Source organism: Magnolia sinica, chromosome 6, assembly GCF_029962835.1.
Source record: "Magnolia sinica isolate HGM2019 chromosome 6, MsV1, whole genome shotgun sequence".
Lineage (NCBI taxonomy): Eukaryota > Viridiplantae > Streptophyta > Magnoliopsida > Magnoliales > Magnoliaceae > Magnolia > Magnolia sinica.
This window is the reverse complement of record NC_080578.1, coordinates 21,707,414-21,716,055: the sequence shown is the minus strand read 5'-3', so window position 1 is coordinate 21,716,055 and position 8,642 is coordinate 21,707,414.

Below are 8,642 nucleotides of genomic sequence, written 5' to 3'. Positions count from 1 at the left end.
GTCGGTAAAGCTGGAGTTCTCACCGAGGACTGCGTCGGTGTTAGTGAACTACTTATCCAATTGTCAGACATCCCACCTAATTATACATGGACAAACAGTTATGAATAGAAAATAGAGTAAAGTGTATAGTTCAACTAGCAAATATGATCATGAGGACGATATAAAGGATAAATAATGGTATAAAGCGAATATGTAATATCAAAATGAAAGTCTCCAGTTCAACTATACTTTCTTATACATGATGTAAAGTGGTTTTACTGTCTACCTCAAGAGTCAATGTAGTTATAAAATATAAGATGTCTATCTATTCATATTATTTATTTGGGTGTATAATTTGATCACGAGCTTTAATCCAGACATCCTTTTCCCGTTGTGTCACTTGAACTAGCCACTACTGCTCATTGATTGTTGATACCTCATTTGGTGTAGGATTACTCTCTATGTCCCCCATGGGTATACCAACATCACGTAAATCTTGGTCAAATTCGTATTCCCGACGAATGAAATTATGTAGCACACAACAAGCTACCACAATTTTGACTTGTGTTTCAAATGGATATTGCACGGCCGTATTCAAAATTGGAAATCTGCCCTTCATTATACAAAAACAACGCTCAATTGCATTTCGTAATTATGCATGTTGGTAGTTGAATAACTCATTCATATTCATGGGTGTTCTCTCGGTTCAATACTCTTGCAAGTGGTATCAAACACCGTGTGTAACATCCTGATTTTTCACTATTTTAGATTTTCAAAAATCCTTTAAAATTTTTCTATTAATTAACTTATAATATCACTTAATGACCATTAACACTCAATGTTAGTTTATACAAGGGTGTACCAGTAAAGAACCGCACTAGTCCGATTAATCAGCCGTAGAAAGCCAATGAATCCGCCCAATCACTTGAACATCAGATGTAGTGTAACGTCCCACCCAACTAGAACAGTGTCCTGGGGCGTCCACGTAGGATTTACCGCATGACCGTTCATTTAAGCTACTTATAGTGAGGTATCACAAATAAATTAGACCAAGATTAACCCAATTGAATAGACCAGACGAGCCTTGATAGAACCTGGTGCGGGCCTCTAAGCCAGATGGCCGTTTACAGTTAGCGACAGCCCGTGCGGGCTATACCGTGACACAGGAAGGTCAGAAAATTATAAAAATTTAGAGGAGCATAAATCTCACTGGGCTTGGGGACCATCACGGACCACGAACCCATTGGGTACCCAGAAGTGGAATCCGTCGCTTGCCAGATGCGCCCCACTAATGTCAAATTGGAATCTGGCACATGTAAATAAAACTGAAATGTAAGATATTTCAGCCGTTAGATTTCTTCATAATTTACGATGAGGGTCTAATGTATTTTTCTACACCCGCCTACAAAAATCTGGGACCCGATCGTGAAATGGTGACCGTTGATCGCAAATCGGACCGTTGCGGTAACACCCCGCATCCGTTTACCCTCAAATTTTGTATGGCCCTTCATCGGGCCATGGAGCACATATCCTATTAGTTTCATGGCCAGAGAGCCACCAGAACTGCCCTGATTTTCCAAACAAGCTCTACACCGCTCGTTGGTGGGCCACTAGTTTCAAAACTATAGAATAATGTCCGTCTCATTGGGCTTGACGTCCATCGTGAGAGTCGGACCTGGGTACTGCCCAGAACCGGTCAACTTGAGTCAAAGGACGAGTGCATGAGAAGTGCAAATACCCTAAAGGAAGGAGTTGGAACTTAAGTGAATTGAGTCGTCCACTCTTATGCAAAGTTGAGGATTTCAGACCGTCAGTTTGCGACCAAACTTTACCCATAGAGTAAGGATATTTCCCTGCTCATATCCGTATAGCCGCGGCCCCGATCAATCATCGGTGACCGTTGAACAGATTTCTAATCATATCTGTCGATCGGCGCATCCAAATGGCGGGCCGATCGTATCCATACGTAGATCATCATTAAGGCTAACTATTTTACGGTGTATATCAACTTGTACACCCCATAGTGGGCCCTAAAGCTTAGAAAGACCCTCTCATAGGTCTAGTATAGTAAAAACCTAGCACTTGGGGCCATTTGCACCAAATCTGACATTATAAAAGGGCCTCATTTGGGGCACCTCTCTCCCCATACGAATTTGCCCTAGAGAAGGAAGGAGAGAAGAGAGAAAAGGGAGAAGAGAAAGAGGAGAAAGAGAGAGGAAGAAGAAAGGAAAGGAGTATGTGGTAGGAGATGGGGCCCAAGGAAGCTCAACCTTGCAACTCTCTACCCATTCTCCAAGGAAACCTCCACCAAACCCACCCATGCCAAGAAGCGGAGGTAAGAATGATATATTTCCCTTTAATAGAGCAACTTAGTGTAGATTTCTAGGCATTAATGTTGTCTTTCTTGATTTTGATTTAGGAAAGGTGGTTTTACCCAAATCCCCAAACCCTAAGATCTCAAAGAATGGAAATCTCCTCTTAAGGTGCGGACTATTATCCTTAGGTGGCCTAGCACCAATTATAGTTGGAGTTTAATGATTTTATTTGCTTAGTATGTTGTATGGAAGAATCTAGAGGAACCTAGGGATGACATGTTGTTGGAATAGTATGATTTGCATGTTTATTGCTCTTTGATGTTAATCTTACCTCTCTCATGATCTAGTGTATGGATGATTACATGCTCATGTTTAGTTAATTTTTTTTTCTCATATGTGTTGCTTCATATTGTGTATGATTCATTTGCTCTTATGAATTTATCCCTTGAGGTGTAGGAAGTGCTTAACTTCCTCACCAACCTACACACACACATACACCTTATTCATGATATTAATAGTTTGCTTGCTAGAGAAATTTGAATTGTATATTGAGCAACATGAGAATATAGTGTTGAATATGTTTGATGTTACATTGGTAGTTGGCATGCTATGAGTCACTATTCCTACCCTTGAGTTGGTCAGGAACATGAAGAGAGCGAAAGTGGTTCTGTTGGTAGGACCACCTTGAGGCTAAACCCATGGGTTTGGACGAGTACATGTGGGCGGCAGTAGTTAGGCTACATGGGTCGCTTGTACCCGATGTCGTTCCGCCACATGCCTGTGCTTGTACGGTTTAGTCCACTGGCTAACCCACTTAGTTTGTTAACCTTGTTTGCTTACATATGTATGGAAACTGGAACACCCCACCACCGTTGTAGCCCATCGATACCGGATGGAATATTGATCCACAGTCTCGTGAGCCGGGCATGGTGGAATGGGACATTATGTTCGAGCTGTTGGCCTACGCTGGGGTGACGCGCCTCCCTGTAGTGATCGCGAGCGACCCCACATTCAGCACCCCTCATGTGCTTGAAGTCGGGGATGGGGGAAACCCGACGGGGTCAAGGATCGCGGGGTCTCGGCCTCACACATTGGGGGGTCTTGGCCTCGCAACTAGTTAAGGGTATTTGATACGTGGGGTGTATCAGATTTCTAAATCTGCTGGACGAATGGACTTAACTAAGAACCCGGTTAACATCATCATTGCATGGCATTAGCTAGGTTGGCGACTCGGCAGTCGAGGTCGGACTGAGGGAGTGTTGTCATATACGATCGTTATATGGAGTCGCTCGAGGGAGTGTTGTGGCGAGGGCACACATTATATCATCCTGCATGCATGCGCATTAACAAGACTAGATAGATGTTTATGATTGATTATTTTTCATTAAATTCTTATTATAATTGATGCTTGTTATAACTTATGACTAATAGCACCCACTGAGTTGATCACTCACTCCCACTCTGGGACGGTGTTTTAAAACACCAACCAGACCCGTTCATAGATGCAGGTGATACAGATTTCGTAGAGCTTGGTGATGCGAGCCTCGAGGAGGACGAGTTCTCTTACTTTCAGCTGATAGATGGTTCCCTGTCGGCCTAGTAGACAGGATTTGGATCGCTGAGTTGTGGACTTAGCCTTATTCTTTTGGACATGATATTCCTTTTGTGATTTTGTTAGGCAACGCCTGATACGACCCTTTTTATATCCTTTTGGACCTGTATATAATGATCTATTTTCATTTCAGCAGACTAGTCGTGATCGTGCTTCATGTTTCAAGTAATTCTATGTTGCGCCTTTAAACCTGGATTAATGGCATATTAATGAAAACCGATTATAAGTGACCCCGGGAACTCGGGAGTCGAACGTATGCACGACCCCCGATTTTCAGGGTGTTACACCGTGATAAGGGGCCATAAAGCTAGGTGAATGAGCGTATCTTACATCGACGATGAAATATTTTCCTACATTATTAAGAGTTATGGTTTTCATATCAGTGTGTTGAGTATGATGTTACAATGAAAAGATGATTAGATGTTGGTGAAAATTAATTATCGTGTGGCACGATTAGTGGATCATTACTTCGCGTTAAAGCATTATGTAGAACTCTTGCATCCGAAGCAGAAACCCCCCATTCGGCTAATATGTATAATAATGTCGTGTCAAACGAACGAGCAGCAAGTACATTTTGAGACATGATACCCTTCCTGTTGCGGAAGCTTGGGTGTTGGGATACTTCCACATGAGTAGGAATATGCGTCCCGTCAATTGCACCAACACAATTCTATCCGTTATTTTATCGAATTTCATTTATAAGATAATATGAAAAACGTTAACGTATTTCAAAATAATAAAGAAAGAGCCATATGTCGAAAATGGTATCTAGAAGTAAGTGGCCCAATATGGATTTGATTGAATCTCGACAAGGGTGTCAATGCCGTCCTGCTTAACAAATTCAGCGTATAGAAAGATTATTGCATCTAAAACACGGTTAAAGTGACGGCTTACGGTTTCACCTGAACATATAAACATGTGTCCTATCACGCGATTTGCACGGTATGTCCTATTGTATGTAGGAAAATGACTAGTTGTTCCTCAAGACTAACATTACGAGTATTGCATATTTGCATCCTCTCACGTACTATGTTGCATAATTGGAAGAAGCTTTCTCGTTTCATCCTCAGCTAAGTAACACAATCCCTATCACTTACACGAACGATAGAGTTGATAAATCTTGCCTGCTCGTCATCCCCTTGACGCGCTGGTTGTCTCAATATGTAATGACGACAATATTCCCCAATAGCGGCAATGTACGCGGCCATTGCAAGAACCACGATGGACTCGGTCATCTCTTTATCATCATCGCTATCCATCACATAAACCTCACCTACACTTATGGATGTAAAATACTATAAAATCACCTGTGAAAGCCCAAGTCGAATCTTCAAATCAAACACATAGATCTCTAGGTGGGCCCATAGAGTTTAGTCAATACATTATACGTTTAGTGTATGTGCATTGGAAAAGCACACAAAATAAGTTAAGTATTTTGTCATAATAAATTATACATATACATAGTTGCACAATGGTTATGAGATCAACACTTCAGCTGCCAGCACGAAAGAAATAAAAAACTAAGAGACTAACTATTTGTGTGCCAAACTCACCATATTTACATTATTCATCCTACCAATTAGATCAAAGTTATATCTCATCCAAAGTGTTTTTGCCCCTATATAGTGAACTATAATCCAACTATGTATGCACAAGTCCACATAGAGGATGTCTAATTCAAACAATCAAAAGGTTATCGATGAATGAAAGACAACATTCAAGAAGACACCACAAATGAAAAATGAGTTAGGACATACCTATTCGATATGGCCGCAATTATTTTAAAGGGTAAGACTTTCCGCCTAATGATAATCCCCATAGTTAACTACCCATTTACAGAGACAGGTGTAATTATGGAAAGGGCTGTGGAATATATGGTTTTGTGTAAATCAAGTTACTAGGTGAGAATAATGTCATATCAACTCAAAAAAGACACAAAGGGACTTGGTTTGCAAAAAAAATAATCCTTAATGTCCTTCTTCAAGAAAGATTTGTTTATCTACACAGTTTTTAACATGTTCTATACCTCGACCCCCTTGTTTATCTACATAGTTTTTAACATGTTGTGTACCCCGCCCCCAAAAAAGAGCTGCATAACCTGAACAACTGAGCATACTGCATAACCTGAACAACTACTAAGTATACCACATAACCTGAATTGTTCAGGCTGGGCTGCTGGGCTGCTGGGCTGACCCTATCCAAAATTTTGAATTTGCTTGGCTAGTTGACAACCTTATGTGTCAACTAAAGGTATGCCCACGATGATGATGATGAAATATCTACATAGGGTCCCTCAATCTGCCTATGCAATTTTAGTTAATGTACATCATGTGTGCAATGTCTCAGTACTTGTGTATCAACCGTCACACTTTGTCAAAGAGTTGAAGAACTGCCCATTACAAAAAGAATTTAAGGTTATTACATCATAATGATGATGATCAACCATCACTCTCTATCTAAGTATTGAAGTAACTGTCCATAATGAAAAAGAATTCAAGGTTGTTACATAATGATGAACTCCCCATATTGAAAAATAATTCGAGGTTTATGATGAACTATCTATATAGGGTACCTCCATTCAAACGGTTCAATTTTAGTTAATAATGCATATCTTGTGTGCAATGTCTCAGTGCCTATATATCAACCAATGCAATCTGCCAAAGTATTGAAGAACTCCACACTACGAAAAAGAATTGTAAGTTGTTATATGAAGGTTAATCAACTTCCCAAATCCCAACAGTAGCATCTGTCCACATTCTTCAAATTTTAAAGACATAAATAGAAGATGCTTGGTATAAAAGAAAAGGAAAGATATGCACATTGTTTGGATGCTAGGCAACATTGGCCACTGATGAATTAAGCTTTTTCCTGATAAGTATATTGACCCACCTAGGAACCCATTGTTCAAATTATAACCATTAAAAATGAATAATTTAAATTGGAATCACAACATTCAAGCATGTAGATCATGTTAAATGAGAGTTTAAGTGAAACAACAAAATAAATACAATTTATGTGGTTGTGGTTGTGCTTGCGCTAGATTGTAAAATCTCATTGTTGAGAGGAATTTATAGGAACATTTTGAAAATTTTGGGATTTTCTTGGGATATAATCAGGAAGTCCCTTTGAAATTGAAATAAAGTAAAATAGATATTGATATTTAAAAGAGAGAGAGAGAGAGAGAGAGAGAGAAATAATACATTTTGTAAAATTGGATAAAATCATGATATTATGTTGATACCATTTGGGGATTTAGAAATGACGATGAAATATTTCTAGTCAACAGTCACACATCTACAACATACTTTTGACGCTAATAAAGTATCATAAGACACATCAGTAGAATCCTTGAGGAAGAAAAAAGAAAAGAAAAGAACAAAGGACATACTAGTACAATGCAATATCATATGCCATAATGAGCACATTGCTGTTTGTTAGAAGTACTAAAATAGTATAAAATTCTGATGAGAGCTCATGAAGAAATGAAAGATGAATCCATCAATTAAATGAACAAAAAGTTAGCTACTGATCATGGGAAACTTCAAAAGAAAACAGTGAATAGAATCACGAGCATAGCTGTCTGTTAAAATGTTGAATCAAACAAATTCGTATTCCGCCATGTAGTTTTTCATCAGCAATCATTCATTCATGATATTACTAGCCCAGTATTCCCAGATCCAGGCAGAATGACCATTGAACAGTAAAACCAAAGATCTCATAGTAACGGATACCAATTATTCTCTTGTTCATAGTAGCAGATACAAACAGTTTTGGCAATACTTCCAATAACAGGATTAATTTCTGAAAATTGTATATTTCCGCTCATTAAAAGAATGCAAGAGTATTTGGATGGAAAATACATTCCATCTCTAGAAACACTAGTAATGATGCAAATACCCCAGTTTAATAAAAGGAACGACATTAATAGAAGATATAAAAAATAAAAAAACTTTAAAATGACAAGACATGATAGTAAAATAAATTCCACTCTCTAGAAACACTAATAATGATGTAAATACCATAGTTTAATAGAAAAAGGAACAACTTCAATAGAATATAAAAATGAAAAGGGAAGAAGACTTCTCATCCAAATAATGGCAAGAGATGCTACCACAAGACTCCTTGTTCAGTTATTTTAAGAAATAGGTGAAAAAACTTAGCAGGAAAATACACGATAATCAAAGCGCATGCATCAGTCCATACCTTCAATTCCGGGACGAAGAACAAAACAAACGGTGATATCTCTTCCAATCCGTACGATTTGATGTGGCTTTAAGGTCTGTAATATGTATAAGAACAAACATGAATATAGGAATACTCCGAAGAGAGGAGAATATGATGAGAAGAACTAGAGCAAAAAACACATCTGAAACCGACATCCAATCCAGATAATCAACAGTGGGTACCTGTTTCTAGAGATGGAGTGCTCCTCCCTCTACCACAACGATTGGCACACAGAGGGATAAGTAATGCCAGCTTTCCCACCAGTTCCGTCCCACATCCCGCCATTACAGTCAGTAAGATGTGAAAATGCAAATCTCATCTCCAGTTCGTACGACAGTGTTAGGAAGAGAAGATCAAATCCCATCCCTCAGTCTGGACGACGGTATTGGGAAGGGAAGGGGTTGGGCTCAAGGATGAGATTCAAACGGGCTGCGTATCTTGGTGGGATATCACAATCCCACCGATTGGATCCTACGTGTCACTCGCTCGCAAATCCCTCATAAGTCTACTTG